The sequence below is a fragment of the Peromyscus californicus genome, unplaced genomic scaffold, assembly GCF_007827085.1.
Source record: "Peromyscus californicus insignis strain IS unplaced genomic scaffold, ASM782708v3 Scaffold_19__1_contigs__length_69161282, whole genome shotgun sequence".
Lineage (NCBI taxonomy): Eukaryota > Metazoa > Chordata > Mammalia > Rodentia > Cricetidae > Peromyscus > Peromyscus californicus.
Genome location: NW_026294491.1, coordinates 60,659,991 through 60,681,300, shown reverse-complemented (window position 1 = coordinate 60,681,300; position 21,310 = coordinate 60,659,991). Strand labels below are relative to the sequence as shown.

Sequence of the window (21,310 nt, the reverse complement as noted above, 5' to 3'; positions counted from 1 at the left end):
TGGCAAACAGGGCTTCTGACACCCCAGAAATGGCACTTCCTGCCCTGAATAGCTAGGTCACTTGCCCTCTGTCCCTGAAACCCTTGTGCCTGCCAGAGGCCTTCCTCCTACCAGGGCAACATGCTGGAAGGCCATGACTGATACCCTGAACCTAGGAGCTTAAAGAGAGGGCACCCCAAGACAGAAGCCTGCCGCTGGCAGTAGCCACCTCACCCCCACTTCACAAACAGGCAAGAGATCCGGGCCCAGACCCCTGCTATGGCAGGACTCAAGGTAGAATTAGGCCCTGAGTCACAGCCTGGCATGAGCTTGCCTGACCAAGACAGGCCAGCTTGTCCAGAGGTGAGACTTGGGTCACAAGCCACCGTCCTACCTCCAATGCCAGGTATACTTCTCCTCACGTACCACACGTGGGGTCAGGGCGGGGCCTGGGATGGACTGGGCTGGGCTAGTGCTGAGGCCACTGAGGGGTGGGGCAGAAGAGAACTTAGAAGGGGTGGAGGGAACAAGGTTAGAGAGAGGAGGGACATTTGGAATCGGCTGACCCTGAGTGCCTGAGTGTCCCCAAGGACCGGCGGCTTCTGGATAATGCCCTAACAGTTGCTTCTTGGTCCTCAGACCCTTCACCCAGGTCTCACCTCCGGAGGCAGCCTCTGCTAAGGACCTTCACAGGCCCATTAGGGCCCGAGGCCCAGGCCAGACTTCCAGTCCACAGCCTGACAAAGCCAGAGGGCCAGGCTGCCTGTACCACTCCCCAGGAAGCGCATGACCCCCTGGGCTTCCTTTGTGGTATCCTCCCCGCCTCACTTAACCGATTCACTGATCCCCCACCTAAGTGGCCAGGTCCCCTTCCATGCCCAGCCCGCCTGGGAAGACTCCCAGGGGCGGGGTTGAAGCCCAGGAGGAGCCGAGAGCTAGGCGCTTTCATTGGAGGTAATTAGTTAATGTACTCAGAAAGCAGCGGGGGAGGGGAGGGAGCTTTGGGGAAAGAGGGCTCTATACTGGCAATCCGCTGAGTCTCTTTTGGGGGCCTTGGCTGACCTCTGCACGTGCACCCACTTAAGAGGCCTCTCTCTTCAGTCCCAGATCAGAGCCAGACCCAGAGCAGACTGGGGCAACTTGGTACACACAGAAAAGCAGGTGCCCTGGGGTGGAGGGAGAAATCACCTTGGAGGGTAAGGCAGGAGAGACCCAAAGGAAGCCAGGGAGATGCAGGGACTCTAAGATGGGAACCGGTCCCTCTCTGGTCACCTTGGCTTGCACCCTCCCAAGGTCACACGGGCACAGCCCTGCAAGTCAGGAGCCAGTGCTCTCCCATCCCAAAGGCTAACTTTGCTGGTCCAACTGCAAGAAGCCATTCCCATAACGGGGAAAGGGGCGCCGGAGGACAGCGCCCCAACCGGGCCCCCGGGGGCGTGTCCTCGGCCCCAACGCGACGCCGGCAGGCAGCGTGGCGGGGACTCTGGCCGACAGCCTCCCGCGCCGTCCGGAGCAGCTGACCCGCTGGCGGGCGGCCAAGTTGCGGCGGGCCGAGAGGCAGCAACGTGCGGCGCGGCATGTCGCGGGCGCGGAGACAGGGAGCTGTGGGGGCGGACCGGCGCGCCGCCTCCCCCTCCCGGCCCGGGCCCATTCATAAAACCCAAAGGCATTGCCCGGGCCTGGCAGGCTTGGACTCCTAATTGCAAACTCATTAAGGAGTTTGCATCTCATTTGCATGGAAATCATTTCCTGGGCCCTCAACAGAGAACTGTCCTCTCTATCCATCAAGCATCCTGTGCCCAGTTCGACCCATCTACAGACTGGGACAGAAGAGGGGCCTGTCTCTTGGCCAGTGCCCCCTCCCCATCCTACCCACTGGGAGTCCGAGGAAAGGGGGCGGTTGGCAAAGCACCCCGCCAGCAAGGAACCCTGCCTGCGCCCCAGGTGAGCTGGCTCTGCCCACAGTGGGTCCAAGCGAGGGAGGTGCCCGCCAAGTCATTTGCCCCCCGGCCTGGCCGTGCCCAGGGAAGGGAGGAGGCGGTAGGCATTGGTCCGAAGCAGCTGGTCGTACCTGGCAAGAGTAGAGCTGGTGGGTGAGGCTGTTCGTGCCCAGCCTCACGTACCTCCCTGCTACAGGCTGTGCCCCCACCCCCACACCCCTTACCCCCACAGAACAAGCGCTTAGTGACTCCAGACACAGACACCCAGTCACAACGCACAAAGACACCCACAACTGGGCCAGTCATCGTGGCCACCACCCTGGCAGCCACGCTTGATGGCAGACAAATCCTTCACAAGCCATTTTGTCCAGGGTTGGGGGAAAGAGTCTTGTCCCGAGGAAGTGGGTCCAAGGGGGGGGCGGGGCATATGTACCTCACATGTGACCTTCTGCCCCTTCTTTCCTGCAATCCCTTTTAGAAATCCCCAAGGGCTGGCTCTTGCAGAAGGACTTGCCCAGGCAGTAGGGACTCAGGGACCTCGTACCCAGGAAGGAAATGAGACTCGGGGATGGTAATCCTAGACTCCATCAGAGCTGGTCTCTGTCCTGGTCCTTCACGTATGTAGTCTGGAGGGTACTCCCAATGTGTGGGGAAGGGGTATGCTTACCATTGAAAGTGAATAGGACTGTCTGAAGTACATGAACTCTGATTTGGTGTAGGAGACAGTGTCCTGGTTCTGTATCACCTACTACAACAGAAAGGAGATCACATGTCCAGCATTCGGAATGTAAACGAAAAGCCAGCCCTTGTCCAGATCATCTCTGTCCCAGCTCACTCCCACCCCTCACTCCCACCCCCCCACCCCAAGACGCAATTCTGCTCACACTTCCCACCTGTGGCACCTGAGGTTTCTCAAAAGGTGGGCAAGACAGCCATCCCCAGTGGGGGCCGAACTGCCTCTGCCTCCCAGATTCTGCCACATTTAGGTTTCCAGTAGAGGGTGTATGTATGCATGGTACAGGCATGCTGGAAGGAAGTGCTAGAACACCTATGTGTTTTCTAATACTGCATCTCGTCTCTATTTTAATTTAGCATAAGTGTATTACCAAAAAAAGCAATGTAAAATTACTTAAGTTACTGGGCATGGTGGCACACACCTTTCATCCCAGCACTCAGGAGTCAGAGGCAGGCAAATCTCTCAGTTTGAGGCTAGCCTGGTCTACAGAGCAAGTTCCAGGACAACCAGGGCTACACAGAGGAAACCTGTCTCAAAAATCAAACGAAAAACTTGTTTCAAGTGTGCATGAAACTTTTTTTTTTTAATTGCTAGGACACAAACTCAAAAACGCCTTGAGACATCATTGGTCTAAACTTCAGGTGAGGTGATGTGGGGGTGGCTTGTCTAGTCCATCGTCATATATGGCCTGGAAAGGAGCGAGTGTCAGGGACAGAGTCCAGAGGAACAAAGTCCACCTGTGGAAGTGAAAGGTGAAGAAACTGAAATGACCCTGAGGTGGAGACATTACTCAAAGGAGAGCCTGGGCAGGAGAGTCTCCCACAGGCCCTGTGTCTACAGCCTGCCGGTGTATGACACCTGGCACCCCCAAACCCACTCCAAGAAGCACAACCCCCCTCTTCCATTTGCTGGGCTCATTATGGGTATTCCAAGAGCATAGCTATAAGGGATGTCACCTACCATATCTGTCACTCCCAACCTTGCAGGAAGCCTGCCTCAGCTTGGCCTCCTAGAAAATTCCAGAAATCCACCTCTTGTGGGGGAAAGAATGTGGCTCCAGAGAGGACTCAGTCCTCTTATAAGCGGGTGGCAGGTACGAGCCTTGGTTTTCTCACTTGTGATGTGGGACTAACCACCCTACCTATTGCCCAGCAGTGTCGTGGATACTGGCTGACCTCCTGTGTGTACAGGATCTGGCACACGGGGGTGAGGGGTCATCCTGTAAGAGTCTTGCCGTGCAGCAGGTGCCGCATAACAAACCTGTGTTTATCCAGGGACACTGCAAACTGTTCAACATCATAACCTGGAGTGAAACCGAGGCTCTGAGCCAGGTCATCTGGGTCCTGGGAACGTGAGTCACTGCAGACATCTTCCTGCAGCAACTGCCTGCCCGGCCCAGCAGACTACACCACTGCTCTCAACCCATCAGCTCCCTAGAGGGAGAGCTCCAACCATGAGCCTCTTGCCGCACAGCCACACTTCAAGTATGAGCTGAGGCTGACACCTAGTGGTCATTCCTATAACTGCAGGGCCCTCTGGCAAGTCAAGTCAGCCAGGAGCCTCCGCAGAGCGGCCACCCTCTCTCCCTGCCTCCAAACCCCAGCTCCTTCCCATAGGGGCATGGTCTGGAAGCTTCTGCACTACTGCCCTTGCTGTTATAGTCCCCATCCCAGACAAGAAGCAGAACTAGTTAACCTCCCCCATGCTCACTTCTTCTTACCGACTCATTGGTATCACAAAGGGGGAATGCGGGGCACAGAGAGAGTCACGTAGTATGAAATGAGTCGACCCCCAACAAACAGGGCACCAGACAAGAAGTCTCAGGAGACAGAGGAGGGCTAGAGGAAGTGACCTTCCCCAGCCTTACAAACGTCAAGTCCCAGCTCGTGGGGTGACCTGCATTACGAGTCTGCCGTTCCCTGGGCCTCTCTCTGTGCCACAGGATGATTCTCAAGCTGGCTGGCTGTGGCCACCGTGCGCAGGGCTTCTGACCAGCCCTGCTTGCCCAGTCCTGACTGATAGAGAAATGAAGGTCAACACAGGTAGGGCTGAGGCAGGGTTAGCGTTCCGAATCTTTCTCGATGATTTTCAGTACAGCTGTCCTCAGAGCACTGTTCTTCAGATGACAGTGCCCCCAGAGCATCTCCCTGTCCCTAGGCTAGGCCTCTCCAGAGAACCATTTAACCTGTTGGCCCAGACCCATAGGATAAGGGGTCTCCTCCTCTCCAGGGGCCCCAGGGGGACACCAGCCAGCCCTTTCTAGAGGTACCATGGCAGGCTTGAGCTTCCTTAGTCTCTGACCTTAGGCCTAGCCTCTGGAGCGGGGGAGGGAAGGCCACAAGGAGCTTAACCCCAACAGGATGAAGGCGCCATAATTAGGGTCAGGCGGTTGGCTCAGCCTGCGGAAATCCTTGGCTTAGTGTGGATGGGGGCCTCAGCCTGAGGGAGGGGGGCAGAGCAGAAGTGAAGGGGCAGAGGAGGCCAGGCATGCAGAGATCCAACGGCTTAGCCCCAGCCATCCCCTGAAAGAGCCCATTAGGGACACCAGCATGCAGTCCCTCCCTCTCCAAAGTTCCAAACCCATGGAAAAAGGGTGACAGACTGTCCAGCCCCCACCCCAGATGTCCTGATGCTCTCTCAGGCTGGGGTACACCAGTATCACCCCTGGCCATGCCTTTGGCCCGAGGAAAGCCATGTGAGAAAGGCTGGCCCCTGCATTCCCAGGGCAGCCCAGGGCAGCCCTGTCTGTAATCCTGGCAAGGATCGCTTTCCACTGTGGAATGTAACACCCAGGAGATGAAACAGGACAGAGCAGGGCAGGGACTTCGATGAGGGTGCTCCCCAGCTCCCCAAAGGCTCCACAACTGAAGAAAAAAGGCTCTTGCTTCCCCCATTATTATCTGTGTCTATTGCCGGGGTACAACCTGGCCTAAGGTCTCAGGCTGGCTTGGCCAGGCGTCCCCAGAACATCCCCACCTGGGACCCCCACACAGGGAGCCAGCCTGTATCATCCTCCAGCAGAGGAAGCAGGTCCAGCATGAGAAGTGGCTGAGGCCGTGTGCAGGAGAACCCCATCCAGTGCTAGAATGAGGAACTGAGTAGCGGAGGGGCTGCAGGCCTCCCACCCCTCCTCTGGGACAGGATCACAATGACCTGCACCACACAGCCGCACGTGCAGACAGACACACACACAGAGGCACGTGCAGACACTCCAGAGCATGAGTCTCTGCACGTCCCAGGAACTAAGAGAGTCCCAGCCCCTTCACTCCTTTCTGATAACGTAGACGTTTCCAGCCGGGCAGACACATCGCCTTCAGGCTGGCCATGACAGGCATGTGCCGGGCCAGCGGCCAAGGCCCCGTCCTCCAGGCTTCTGGGCCCTAGAGGATGCCCTGCTCAGGTACGGGCTGCCTCAGAGGTCAGCACACTGCAGGGTAGGGCCCGCAGCGGACCATCACTGCTGCCTCTGCGTAGCAGCAGCCACTGCTCACACCCCAGGGACTCTGGGAACGCTGCAGAAAGATGGAGGGAAACGGAAGTTCTGTAGGGACCAGCAGGACAGGGAAGGGGCTGGGTGGGCAAGCAAAGTGGAGGGTCGGTGCCGGCTTGTGGTTTGGGTTAGAGACGTTGTGGAGAAGGCCTATCCAAACGATGCTGGGGGTCCCCAAAGGGGAAGAGATCATGAGGACGCCAGCAAGCAGGAGCTGTGTGAGTTCAGATCTCTGCTCTGCTGCTTTGGAGCCGGGTGACTGGGTGAGGTGACTTGGTGGCTGGCGCTCCCCGGGCCACACCCTGACACACATCCAGTGTCAATTACAAGTGGGAAAAATGGGGAGGTCCTGGGTGGAAAGTGTTCATGCCTAGCGAGTCAAAGCTAACCACAGGGGGATGTGAGGAAAGTTTGCTCTTCTGAGAGACCACAGAGAGCCTGGAATAGGGACCCTGGAAGCCCTGGTCCTAGTCACTTCCATCCTTGTGTGGTGTGGCAGGGTGAAGACCCTCTACTACTATCCTGGCATCTTTCCAGAGGCTTCCAGAGGGCCTTGCAGATCCCTCCAGGCCAAGACCAGTGTTCGGAAGAGGCGGTGAGGTCCCAGAGAGAAGAGACTCCCTCAAGGTCACTCGGAGTGAAGAGGGGGTGGTCTGCTGAACACACCATCTCTCGTGGCATCTGCCAGGCAGTCTGTCCCGTTCAGAAACAGAGGACCGGGCAAAGCCTCCTGAAGCCTAGGAGGACAAAGGCCTAGAAGCCACAGCTCCAGACATGACGGGGGAGAACTCAGGCCCCATTTCCACCCCGGGTTCCCACTAAGTCCTTATCAAGGCCTGGGGAACTCTGGTGTTTGATACAGAAGACTCCTCCCTGGGGAATCCCACCCTGGCCAGCAAATCCTGCTATATGGCCTAGCTGAGCCCTGGTCAAAACAAATGAGCTCTACCCATAGTAAAGACCCACTTGGAGCTTTTGCAGCTAGAAACAGAGTCTTCATCAAGTTGTAGACCCCAAAGCTGACATAATGGTCCAGCCTAACATGAGTATGTAGGAGGCAGTCTGACCTTGCTAGGCAAGGGACCCCCCAAGCAAAGAGCCAGGACACCAAGCACTGTCATGCCACCCCGCCCTGTCCCTCCCCTGGGCCTGGGTCCACGTCAAGAGCAGGTTCCTGGTGCAGGCTGTACCTTGTCCCTCACACCTGGCATTTAGCAAAAGGGCAGAGACAGTGAGAAGGGCCTCTCGGAGCAGGAGCAGTCCACTCCTGCGGAGGCTGTGGGAGGGAGAGGAGTCAGATTTCAAAGGCCTGAAGACGACGGAATGATGGTGGACGCTCGAAGGGTCGAAATGAATCCAGGGGAATGTCTAGACTGGACGACTAAGGAGGCTCTGCAGAGTAACAAGAGGACAGAGATCCTGTCCCAAAAGTGAAGACGAGGGACAGACGGCGAATAAAGGAGACAAGACTCCAAAGCTAATAATAAACCCCGGGAGGAATGCCAGCCAGCGGCATCGCTCACGTGTACGATCCCAACACTTAGCTAAGGCAGGAGAATTGTCATGGGTTTGAGGCCAGCCTGGACTACATAGCAAATTCTGGGCCAGCCTAGACTACAGAGTGAGACTCAGCTAAAAGAAGAAGGGGGGGCGGGGGGGGGGGGATTGCTGACTCCTGAAAGCCACCAAACACCACTTTACCTCTGGTAAGACAACTGAGTGAAGCTCGGCTTTGGTGGCGACTGGGGACATAGGGCTGCGGGAGGCAGGGGAGGCTGGGCTACCACTCTGGCCCTGTGTCAGTCCTCCTTAGACTAAGTACCCAAGGGTCCCGTAATCCAACAATTTCATTGTGATTTTCATTGCTGGGGCATTCAGAAGCAGCTTATCCAGGTGGGGTATGGGTGAGGAAAATGGGGTACCCGTCCTGGGGTACAGGCAGCAACTTGAAGCTATAGGGTGGGGTGGATATGTAACAGTGGCATTTACCAAAGTATAAAAGATAATAATAGGGCCAGGGGGTGGTGGTGGTGGCGGCGGCGGCGGCGGCGGCGGCGGCGGTGGCGCACGCCTTTAATCCCAGCACTCCGGAGGCAGAGACAGGAGGATCTCTGTGAGTTCGAGGCCAGCCTGGTCTACAGAGCAAGATCCAAGAGAGGCACCAAAACTACACAGGGAAATTCTGTCTCAAACAAACAAAGAAACAAACGAAAAAGATAATGACAGATGTTTGGAACATAGCCAGGCCCACTTGCAGGATGCACATGAACAGAAAGGTCTCGGCTGTGTGAAGGAGCGCAGATGGGGGTGGGGAGAAGGCTCAGCAGCCTGAAGAGCTGAATTCAGATCCTTAGCACTGACAGAAAAACCAGGCCCAGGGCCTGGGGAGATGGCTCAGTTGTTAGGAACACAGAGGACCGAAGTTCAGTTCCCAGCACCCATGTCAGGTGCTCATAACTTCCTGTAACTCCAGCTCTAGAGGATGTGATACCCTCTTCTGGTCTCCATGACACCTGTACACACACACACACACACACACACACACACACACACACACACACATCTAAAAAAACTATTAAAAATCAGCAGAGCCTGTAGTCCTAGCACAGAGGAGACAGATAGAGGATCGAGGGGCTTGCTGGCCAGTCTGGCAAGTTCCAGGTTCAGTGACAGACTTGTCTTAAAAAAAAAAAAAAAAAAAGGCTGGAGAGATGGCTCAGAGGTTAAGAGCACTGACTGCTCTTCCAGAGGTCCTGAGTTCAATTCCCAGCAACCACACGGTGGCTCACAGCCATCTGTAATGGGATCCGATGCCCTCTTCTGGCAGGCAGGCAGGCAGGCAGGCATACATGCAGACAGAGCACTCATACCAAAAAGAAAAAAAAAAGGTGGAGGGTGATGGAGAAAGACATCCCATCCAGGAATGCACCCCGCCCTAGGTGTGTGTGTGTGTGTGTGTGTGTGTGTGTGTGTGTGTGTGTGTGTGTGTGTGTGTGTGTGTGTCTGTCTGTCTGTCTGTGTATATACAGAAGAAACAGAGCTAGAGGAGTGGGAGGTGCCGTCACCCGAGTCAGCTTCAATACTGCACCTGAGCTAGTCACAAGGGGCATGTCCCAAGCTGCCCACAGAAGTCACCTCTCCCTCGGCCCCTCCACAGGCTGGGCGAGAGGAGACCATCTTGGGCAAAGCCAACCCATCACACAGTGGAACTACCCATTTCAGAGCCCCTCTTATGGCCCGAAATGGAAAAGGAAGAACCTCGACCCCGAGAGCAAATGCTGGGGGAAACGGGAGGTGAGCTCCCCCCTGTCACAAGCTCCTGTAGTTAAGGTGATCTTTTTTCCCCTTTCAGATGAGGCCTTACTATAGATAAAACTCGGAAATATCTGAGGAATACTAAACTGTCTCAGAAACACTTTAAAATAATCTAGAGCCAGGGGCTGGGTGGGGAGAGCAGATTAGCCTCAGAACAGACACCCCCACCCCACCCCACCCCCCGTCTGAGGGGAGGTCCCCAACCCCTTGTCAAAGCTTCCTGCTTCTTTTCAGAAGGGCCCTTGAAGCCCTGGCCCCAGGTGCCTGACACCTAAGCCCTGTCACCCGACCCAAGAGGCTCAGGGTTGGAACAGGCTTCCAGTAGGTGTGGCCCTTGTTCCGGGCCTCACCCTGCACGTGGCCCTGGCTTCTCAAACAACAGCACCTGCCCAAAACAGGAAATGCCCCCAGCCACGCTCCTCAGAGAAGGCCTCTGCCCCAGCCTCCCACACCAGCTCCTGGCTCCTCACAGCTGCCTCCTCCACCAGGACTCTGCCTCCACCAGGACTCCAAGCACCAGGTGAGCTGAGGATCAAATAAGGCACCATTTGTTTACTGAGAGCCCATAAAAGTCACCAGGACCAGGGGACGGACCTGCCAAGGTCACACACGGCAGGAAGCCTGGAGCTGCGGTCCGCACAGGTGTAGGGCATCAGGCCAGCACCACCCCGCCTCCACAGAGCCCACAGGCTGGTGCACAGTGTCCTCATTTACTGTCCGGGGTGGTTTCACTGAGACCACCCCCCCTTCGGTCCCTCTAGGGTCCTGTTGCACAAGGCTCGAGTCAGGAAACACAAGGGGCCCTGTGTGGGACAGATGCAGCCAGGAAGGGAGGGCTGGGACAGAGGGCGACAGGAACCTTCTTTTTCTTTTTTTGTTTAACATCATTACATTTTGGAAGTTAGTTCTCTCTTCCATCATGTAGGTCCTGGGACTTGAACTTAAGTCTTTCAACCAAACGAGACTTTAGCCATTCTGTCTGCTCTGAATAGTGTCTCACCTAGTTCTCAAGTCCTGAGGCCAGTTCTTAAGTCCTGAGGCCAGTGACATCGCGTTCCCCATTCAGCAGATGGTCCCCCTAAAGCAGAGAGGATACACAACTTCCCCACAGTCGCTCAGCTTGGGGAGCACAGAGCTGTCTAGAAGTTTCCGGCAGGCTGCGTTCAGTGCACTAATCACCCCGACGTACATGCAGCCTGACGTGGTACTTTGGATCCCTAGAGTCTGACTGACAATGCAGTGGAGGGTCTCTGCCCCAAGGGGTAGTGGTGGTGCCCCCAGGACAGCCTGGGACACCCTCACCTTGTCTGCCCAGGGGAGCTCAGCGGCGGGGGCAGACAAGGTGAGGGTGGGGTTTCATTATGAAACCTTCGAGGCCGTCTTCTAACAGGGGCCTGCCCTTTTTGACATCCGGCAGCCTGCCCTCCCCTCTTTCGGGAGGCAGGGGGGTGGAGGTGCCCCCGGAGGCCGGAAGAGGGTGTTAGGTCCCCTGGAGCTGAAATTACAGGCAGTTGTGAGTCCTGACACGGAGGTTGGGAACCAAACTGGGGGGGCATCGAGCCGTCTTAACTACTGAGCCCTCTCTCCAGGCCCGCTTTTCCTCTTCAGTCATTCACGGGAATTTGCCAAGACCAACGACACAGCACCGGTGAGAGCCCCGTCTACCAGTCCCGTAGTGGCCGGGAGAGCAACCCTCTCCTCTGCTGCATGCCTCGGCTGGTGCATCTGTGTGTGGCCCTCTACCTCGAGGAGGCGTTATAAAGGAGCACTGGTGGGTGCCTCCACCTCCAGGCCGTGCAACCCTCAACAAAATATTGACCTCGAGGGGCTTTAGTTTTCTGTTAAAGGGCTGTTTCGTGGTTCAAAGAAAGTCATGTACCGCAAGTGTACATACAGCCTTGCGCCTGCGCACAGTGAGGGCAACGCAGCCTACTGGTACTAGGGCTGCTTTGGATCAGCCCAGCCGAGGCCCGATGCAGAAGGAATGGCAACTCGTCCTTCTGTCTGTCTCAGCGTTTTGCACAAAGTGCGACACACAGTGGGTGCTCTTCGTCTTGTGCCAGATCCCGAGAAGCAGACTCTGAACTGAGCATGCTTGGCTTTGTGATCTTGGGGGTGCTCCTGGGAAAATCTGGAAGGGAGAGGCCGTCAGGGTGCAGTTGCAGATCCCGTGGCGACCTTAGGGTGTAAGCTATGTCTCAGGGCTGTCCCCACTCCAAGCAAGGCAGAAGGGAAGGGACCTCAGGCGACTTCCTGCAGCCCAGCCTGGGAAGGATGCACTTCCAAGACTGCCCACTACGCGGCAGTAGCTGAGTAGTCTGAAGAGCTCTCGGGAGGAAGGCAGAGGAGGAGCGTGGATAGAAACGGAAGGGAGGTTGGGGAGGTCTACTGCCCTCCTAAATGTCAGCCCGATGTCTGAATGCAGACGCTCCCTGTGGCATCCCGCGTGCTCCTGGAAGAGGACGGTTCGCCGAGCAAAGAGGAGCTCCTCTAACTTAGGCTGCTGGACGCTCGCTGGTCAGAGCCAGGACCAGCCTCCAGCAGGCGCTGCCAGCCTCCAGCAGGACCTCACAAGAGCTAGGGCCATTAAACTTGTCTTGGGAGCCCTGCTGTGTGTCCGATGGATGTGATGCTAAATCCTTCCCAGGATCTACTCATTTAAGTCTCCCACGGTCCTGTGTAGCACCAATTTAGAGAGGAGGAAACTGAGGCATGAGTGGGGGACCTGCTTTGCATAAGGGCAAAGATGATGGAGGAGTAGTCCTCAGCAGATGCAAATTAAAACCACAGTGAGGGGGCTGGGCATGGTGACGCAAGCCTTTAATCTTAGTACTTGGGAGGCAAAGGCAAGTGGATCTTTGAGTTCAAGTCCTGTCTAGTCTACATATTGAGTTCCAGGCCAGCCAGGGCTAAAATGGTGAGACTCTTTCTCAAAAATAAATAAGTAAATTAATAAATATAAAATAAAGCTATGATGAGGGGCAAGAGAAATGGCCCAGTGGTTAAAAGTATGTACTGCTTCTTGCAAAGGACCAGAGTTCTGATTCCCAGCACTTACATCAGGTCGCTCACAACTGCCGGTCGCTCACAACTGCCGGTAACTCCAGCTCTAAAGGACTTGACTCCCTCTTCTGGCTTCCCAGGGCACCTGCACACATGTGCATTTACCCACACACAGATACATAACTAAAAATAAAACAAATCTAAACACACACACACACAGAGTGAGATACCATTTCATAATGACTAGGATCGTTATAATAAAAACTAAATTTAAGAAAATGGAGCCGGGTGTAGTGGTGCACACCTTTAATCCCAGAACTTGGGAGGCAGAGGCAGGTCTCTGTGAGTCCTAGTCCAGCCTCATCTACAAAAGAAGAAGAGGGGGGGAGAAATTAAAGGAAAGGGGTGGGAGAGGGGGGGTGGGAGAGGGGGGGAGGGAGGATCTGGACACAAAAAGCCATGTGCCTTCTGGTTCCCTTTACATGAAATCCCAGAAGAGGAAATCCACAGAGACAGAAGGGAGACTGGGGACTGCTGGGAGTGGAGCACTGGGGAGGGGGTGGAAGCTGACTGCCTCGTGAGCCCTGGAAGGGCGCAGCCGTGATGTCCACACTGGAACGGTGCGGCAGTGACATCCACAAACCACCACAAATGTACTAACTATGACTGGAAATAATTAAGCATTTTGAAAATAATTAAGCGACATGTTTTGTGTGGATTTTACAAGTGTTTTTAAAAATACATGTTTGCGTGTACGTCAGTGTTTTGCCTACATGTATGTGTGTGTACCTTGTGCCTAGTGCCGGTGGAGGCCAGAAGACGATGCTGTAAGACTCCACTTTTGGTCCTCTGCAAAAGCAACCAGCGCGCTTCGCCTCTGAGCCATCTCTTCAGGAGAGAGAGACAGAGACAGAGACAGAGAGACAGAGAGAGAGAGTTAAAGGCAGGGCTGCAGGAGCTCACACTCAGCCATCATTTGAGGGAAGCAGAATAAACCATAAACAAGTCTGCGGATGCCGTGCTGTCAAGGAAACGGAGCTCACATTGTTTTAAACGTTCTTATTTTTATGCCCTGGCATCCTGGAGAAACAAAAGCGTCGGCCTTGCCGCCAGGCAGATCTAGAGATGAAATGCAGGTTCCTCCATGGCTGTGTGACCTCCAGCAAACCTCTGTGAGTTCCTGGGCCTGTTTTCTTACCTGTCAGGTGAAGGTGCTAAGAATCCATCTACTGTGTCGGAGACGTGAACGAATTAACTGATGAGAAAGCCACATGAAAAGTCTCTCATCCCAAGAAAGGCTCGGCCAGGGTGGGCTTCCTCCCTCCTGATCCCGTCCTCACCCCTGCTCTTGATGTTTAGAACAAGTGGAGTTCACCTGTGTGAGCCTCCACACGCCGCTGTGAGCACAAGCCGCACCGACCCTGCTTCTCTGAGGACCTGCCCACGGTAGAGTTCATTATCACAGAGAAAACCAACTGACTCGTGGAGACTTCAGGGTCCAGGGAAGTGCGAGACCTCCAGACCCAGGCAGGAAATATGCAGGATGAGCAGCACCCCAGCTCTAGCATCTCGCCAGCTTCAGTGATATTTTCTTTTCTATTTGTGTGTGGTGTGCACGCGTGTGTGCGTATTCACTTGTCTGTGCATGTGTGTGCCCAAGGCTGATGTGAGAAATCTTCCTCAATCGCTTCCCCCTTATTCACTGAGGCAGGGTCTCAAAACTAAACTCAGAGCTTAAAAATCTGGCTAGCTTAACTAGCCAGGTTGCTCCTGGGACTCCCTGGTTCTGCTTTTCAGGGCTGGAACTGTGGGAGCGACCTCCACACCTACTCAGCATTGATGTGGTCCGGTCCTCGTGGTTGGGGGCAAGTTCTTAGCTCACTGAGCCATCCAGCCATCTCCTGGCACTCTCCCCAGCCTGGCACCATTTTCTTCCCTACATGTGTGTGCACACAAATATCCAGGTACACACATCCAACCCCCCAGAGCTAGACTTCACCTTGTCTTCACCTGTCTCCAGCCCAAAATGTTAGTGAAGAATGCTAGCAGGTCTTCCTAAGGATTATCTCATTATTTTATATATATATATATATATATATATATATATATATATATATATATATATATATATATATAATTAAATACATTGTTATTCAAATGGTCATAATTTTAGCCAGTAGCCTAAGTAGTAATTCCACTACTTAGGAAGCTAAAACAAGAAGATCATAAGTTCAAGGTCAGCCTGGAAACTTACCCAAAACCCTGTCTCAAAGTGAAAAGCAAAAAATGCCAGGTGTGGTGGTGCACACCTTTAGCCCTAGCACTCAGGAGGCAGAGGCAAGCAGATCTCTGTGGGTTTGACGCCAGCTTGGTCTACAGGACAGCCAGAGCTATGTAGAGACCCTGTCTCAAGATAGATAGATAGATAGATAGATAGATAGATAGATAGATAGCAAAAAGGAGGCTGGGATATGGTTTGGTGATACAGGGCCTGCCTAGTACTTGAGGCCCTGGGTTTAATCCCAAGCACCACAAATGCATGAGTAAAATACTAAGTAGTCATGTGTGGCGTGTGGAGGTCAGAGGACAACTTGCAGGAGATGGTGTTCCCCTTCTACCACGTGAGATGATGAAACTCAGTTCAGGCTTGGCAGCTGGGGCCAAGCCCAACAGTCTTCTTCAGTAGGAAACTGATTTTTCAGGTTCCCTGAGGGCTGGGGAGTTGGCTCAGCGCTGTGCAAGCACAAGAAGCCGATGTCCAATCCCGGCCCAGTGAAAAGCTGAGCAATTTCCCTCTGAGCACTCGAGGAGGCTTCACTAGATTGTGGATCCCACCCAGCCTGGCCCCGCCCAGCCCGCTGCCCCAAGAAAGAGCTATGGCGATCACTGTGCCCTCCAGACCCTTTCTGTGTCTCTAGGGTTTAACCAGATTATTCCAGATCAGGAGATGCTGAGAGTATGAACAAGGCTTCAGGGTCCACTTAAAATCCTGCCTTGCCGGGCGGTGGTGGCGCACGCCTTTAATCCCAGCACTCGGGAGGCAGAGCCAGGTGATCTCTGTGAGTTCGAGGCCAGCCTGGGCTACCAGGTGAGTTTGAGGAAAGGCGCAAAGCTACACAGAGAAACCCTGTCTCGGGGAAAGAAGAAGAAGAAGAAGAAGAAGAAGAAGAAGAAGAAGAAGAAGAAGAAGAAGAAGAAGAAGAAGAAGAAGAAAGAAGAAGAAGAAGAAGAAGAAGAAGACTCTGTTGCAAGAATCTAAGTGGTTGGGAACAAGAAAAGAAGGCTGTAACAGGTGAGGGGACAGAATTTAGACCAAAGGCATCTTACTTAAGATTACTACTGCTGTGATGAAACACCATGACCAAAAGCAAATTGGAGAGAAAGGTTTATTGGCTTACACTTTCACACCACAGTCCATCACTGAAGGAAGTCAGGGCAGGAACTTAAGCAGGTCAGGAACCTGGAGGCAGGAGCTGATGCATGGGCCATGGAGGGATGCTGCTTACTGGCTTACTCCTTCTGGCTTGCTACTTTCTTGTAGAACCCAAGACCACACCCTAAGAGTGGGGTGGACCTCACCCTTCTGCATTCCACCCACCTCCCAGCCTCACCTGGATCTGTGGACAGAGTCCATTCCTAGCCAGCCATCCTCAACCCTTTGCCCAAGTCTTTGCCAGGAACCCCAGCAGCCTACGACTTCCTGACCACAGCTCCTATAACCACTGTCCTCTCCAGCACCCACGGTCCCATCCTCTGGAGGAACAAAAGGGCGGTGACACTCACAGACTGACGGCCCCACCCCCTACCCCGTTTGTTCATTTTGTTTTTCAAGGTTTCTCTGTGTAGCCCTGGCTGTCCTGAAAGTCGCTCTGTAGACCAGGCTGGCCGTGAACTCAGAGATCTGCCTACCTCTGCCTCCCAAGAGCTGGGGATTAAAGGCATGTGCCACCACTGCCCATCTAGATAGCCTTCCCTCTCAAAGGGGGCTTTCTTTTATTTTTCTAATATTCATTTTATTTTATTTATTTCATGTTCATTGGTGTTTTGACTGCATGAATGTCTGTGTGAGGGTGTTGAATCCCTTGGAACTGGAGTTACAGACAGTTGTGAGCTGCCATATGGGTGCTGAGAACTGAACCCAGGGCCTCTGGAAGAATAGCCAGTGCTCTTAACTGCTGAGCCAATTCTCCAGCCCCAATCTTTTATTTTTCTTAGAGTGGATTTCCTATGGCCCAGGCTGGCTTCAAACTCACTGCATAGCCAAGGATGACTTTGAACCTCGGAATCTCCTGTCACTCCCTAAATGCTGAGATCCCAGGTATTCACCACTGTGCTGGGTTTATGTGGTGGTGGGGTCTAACCCAGGGCCTCATGCATGCTAGGATAGCACTCTGCCAGGTGTGCAGCATCAGAAGTGCATTACTTTGACAACATCCCTATGAGGTGCTCCTATGTTCCAAGGAGGGAAACTAAGGCATGACAGACTTGTCCACTGTCGGCCTGATAGTCTGGTATCAGGATCCATGGTATCCTCGGGGTTACATCCACACCCTGGTGCCTTCTTCCTTTTTCTCCCTTTCTCCTTTGAAGATCCAGATGTTTCGTTTCCTGCCAGAATGGAGGGCTGCGTGTGGAGATGTGGAATCTGAGCTCCAGGTTCCGTCCCCTCGGAGCCCAGCTGCCCACTGTGGGGATCAGGCCAACCTGTGGAACCCTCCGCGACTCTGAACAAGAGGCAGTGGCAGTCCTGATGGCCAGGTCACCTCAGACTGCCCTGTTCCCAGCCGACTCCCAACCCTGCTCTGGCTACTGGGAAAACAGGGGTGGGGTGGGGCAGCCCACACAGCCGCTATGGGCAGTCAAGGTGCCAAGGTTGCACTTGAGTTCCAAGACCTTGCTGGGAGCCCTCATGTCCAACAGAGGGCGCGATGTGCACAGAAATTTGTCTATCGGCTCGACCTCCCCTCCCCTCCCTCCAGGCACTCCACTGGTTCATTCTTTTCTCTTTTATCCCAGTTCCTCACCCTCACCTAACGCAATCATCATATATGTTCCTGTAAGCCAAGTGCATGCATTTTTTTTTTTAATTCTTAGTACTTTTTTGTTTGGTTGGTTGTTTTTTTGCTGTCCTGGGATTTTTTTGGTTTTTTGTTTGTTTCAAGACAGGCTGTCCTGAAACTGCAAAACCCAGATGGCCCTTTCCTCTTCTACAGAGCTTACACCAGCTTTCTGAATTTCCCCACAGCTCTTCCCACCCCTTTTCAAGTGACCTGTGCTTCCCAGTTCTGCCTGGGAGCCCCAGGGTCTAACACTGAAGTAAGTAGCACTCCCTCCTGGCCTCTGCCGACAGGGTCTCTGACTTACCCAGCCCAGCTTCCTTGCAGAAGTCCTTGGCTGGAACCAGACATAGTCTCAAGGCCCTTAACTCACCTGTCACTCAAAGAGAGCTCAGATATTTGGGGGGTAAAAGCCGAAAGAGCAACAATGGGTGTGAGAGATTAAACGCCCACCTTTGCTCTGGCCTGCCATGTCACCAGGACCCTGGAGATCGTCATTGCCATCTCTACTTCAAAGCAAATGGCTAGGGGCTCAGAGATAAGGGACTGGCCTGAGGTTGTCAAGGTCGGGTCTTGAACACAGGCTTGTGGGGGAGAAAAGCAGTCTTCCACTCCACACCATTCGCTTCAGAATCCTGCCCTCTTCCTTCTCTCAAGCCCCCGGTGAACATTGAGTTTTTAAAATTGGTTGTAAGGTCATAAATAATATAGGAATACATTCTCCTTCTTAAAAAATTAAAGTACTCAGGGGCCTGGGAGATGGCTCAGCAGTTAAGAGCACTTACTGCTCTTGCAGAGGACCCAAGTTCAATTCCCAGCACCCATATGGCAACTCAAAGCTGTCTATAGCTCCAATTCCAAGGAATCTGAGGCCTTCTTCAGGCCTCCAAGGGCACCAGACATGAACATGTTGCACAGACACGCATGTAGCATGTAGGCACTCACACATACACATTCAAATAAGAAATAACTTTTTTTAAATTAAAATACTGCCAGGTGTGGTGTCCCAGGCCTGTAATCCCAGCACTGTGGAGTCAGAGCAAAAGATCTCCTTTGAACCAGCCTAAGCTCCAAGTGAGATTCTGCCGCAAAAAACCAAGGTACCTGCTGTCAAGGCCTGAGTTCAGTTCCGGGACCCACATGGTGACAGAGGGAATCTATTCCTCCAGGCTGTCCTTTGACCTCCACCCACATGCCATGGTCTATGCATCTCGGCCCCACACTAATGAATAAGTACAGTAATTTTAAAAACAAAGCAGGGGCTGCAGGGATGGCTCAGTGGTTAAAAGCAATGGCTGCTCTTCCAGAAGACCCAGGTTCAATTCCTAGCACCCACATGGCAGCTCACAACTGTCTGTAATTCCAGTTCATGGGGATCTGATGCCTTCACACAGACATACATCCAGGCAAAACAACAGTGTGTGTGTGTGTGTGTGTGTGTGTGTGTGTGTGTGTGTGCCAATATATATATTGAGGGGTTTGGGGGAGGGGGCAGTTCAAGACAGGGTTTCTCTGTGTTCCCCTGGCTGTCCTGGAACTCACTCTGTAGACCGGGCTGGCCTCAAACTCAAAGAAATCTGACTGCCTCTGCCTCCTGAGTGCTGGGACTAAAGGTGTGTGCCACCACTGCATGGCACAAATAAATCATTTTTTTAAAACAAAAATAAAAAATGAGACAAGAGGCCAGACATGGAATTCTGCAGTCAGGAAGCAGAGGCAGGTCTACACAGCTGTTCTAGAATAGCCAGAGCTACACCGTGAGACCCTGTCTCCAAAATAAAATAAAATAAAATAAAATAAACAAACGAACCACAAGATTTAGTGGAACATGGTGGTGCACTCCCAGCACTCGGGAGGCAGAGGCAGGCAGATCTCTCTGTGTGAGCTGGAGGTCAGACTAGTCTACACAGTGAGTTCTAGGCCAGCCAGAGCTATATAGGGAGAGCTTGTTTTTAAAAATTAAAATTACATTAAAAAATAAAGACTTGGAAGTGGTAGAGAATTTGCCTAGACTGTGCAAGACCCTGTGTCCCGTCTCTAGATCCACACAAAGACATATAAAGACAGACACAGACAAAGTTGATAGGACTATCTTATCTAAGACCAGGCCCTCCTTTCCCTAAGGGATTCCTGCTACTCAAAGTTTGGGGGCCACAGTCCAGGGCTTTTTATATGCCTACATACAGCTTTCCTATAACTACAGGAATGAAGTAAGCCCTGTGCGGCTCGGCCCTGGTGGGTGGAAGACACCCACAGGCCCGTCTGGCACCTCGGAGTGGACACCATTACAGAGAGCGAATCTGTGGTGGAGAAATGGGAGAGCAGCAGAAGCTGGGCCGTTCGTGTGCCGTGGAGAGACATGGAACTGGAGAAGCCAAGCGGGGGAGGCACAGGTTGCCATGGGTGGCCTGCACTGCCACCCGGGGCCATGGTGACATCCGGACTCAGGTAGCTGCCAAGGACCATGTCTGGTCCATAGTCCCATAGCTACCGGTATCTGTGATGTCCATGGCCCATGTTGCCACCAAAGGCCACACAGATGCCCGGGGTCTGGGCTATCATCTGTGGCTGTGTTGGTGTCTGAGGGCTGTGTGGCCACTGAGATCATGCAGATCTGGGTGGCCTGCTCTGCCACTTGGGGCCATGGTGTCGTCTGAGCCCAAGCTGTTGAGGGCTATGCCTGGGTCCATGGTACTGCCAAGACTGGGGTCTGTGTTGGTGTCTGTGGCTCCTGTTGCCACTGAAGGCCCTTCAGATGCCCGGGGACTGGACCACCACCTGGGGCCATGTTGCTGCCTGAGGGCTGTGCTGATCTGAGTGGCCTGTACTGCCACCAAGGGCCATCCATGGTGACTTACAGGCCTGAGCTGCTGCTAAAGACCATGTCTGTATCCATGATCCTACCAGAGCCAGGGTCTGTGTTGATATCCATGGCCCGCATCGCCACCAAAGGCCACAGAGATGCTCAGGCCTTAGCCATGTTGGTGTCGAGGGCTATTTGACTGTTGGGGCCACGTGACCATCAGGGACCATGTGAACCAAGCATGTTGAAATCCAAGGGCCATATGCTGAGCTCTGGCCCTGCTCCTCACTAGCTGCTGCAGCTGGAGACCCAGCCCCACCCTTCACCACTGGCGTGGTTGAACTGACCCCAAAGGCATGGGCATGGGAGAGCTGGCCCTGACCAACTCAGCTATCACCCAGGCCCACATCTATGACCTGGTGGAACATAAAGGGTCTGGTCCTTTGGGACTGTAGCTGCAGGATCTCCAAGGCTCAGGGCAATAGCAGGATATCCCAGAGGGTTGGTGAGGGTCCAGTGACGATGGTGTACCAGAAGCCAGAGGCCTTGAACCAGTCCAACAACTCATTACACAATGAACATTTACAAGTAAAGCTGTTTGAACAAAAGGGTCTACTGCGTGATACACGGCAGCTCCCAATGTCACTAAGACAAATGAAGAGGGAGAGGCAGGAAAGACGGAGGAGCGAAGTAGTTTTTGTTTTGTTAATTTTTTTTTCTTTTGGGGGAATGCTACAAGGGTGAAAGGTGGATATGGAGGGACTGGGAAGAGTGGGGATGGGGTGCATGATATGAAATTCCCAAAGAATCAATAAAAAAATTATGTTAAAAAATGGAATTAAGTAAATTGGGCAATGGTGGCCCACACCTTTAATCCCTGCACTTCGGAGGCAGAGACAGGTGGATCTCTGTGAGTTTGAGGCCAGCCTGGGCTACAGAGTGAGTTCCAGGACAGCCATGACTACACAGAGAAACCCTGTCTCAAAA

General features: G+C 53.6%; 1 long non-coding RNA gene across 1 annotated transcript; it reads left to right on the top strand.

The window, feature by feature from the left end:
* Window positions 1-15,717: 15,717 nt before the first annotated feature.
* Window positions 15,718-21,083, top strand: LOC128114137 (uncharacterized). The gene is made up of 4 exons (XR_008219726.1): window positions 15,718-16,781; window positions 17,054-17,779; window positions 18,517-18,620; window positions 19,724-21,083. It is a non-coding gene; the product is annotated as an uncharacterized LOC128114137 (long non-coding RNA).
* The last annotated feature ends 227 nt before the right edge of the window (window positions 21,084-21,310 follow it).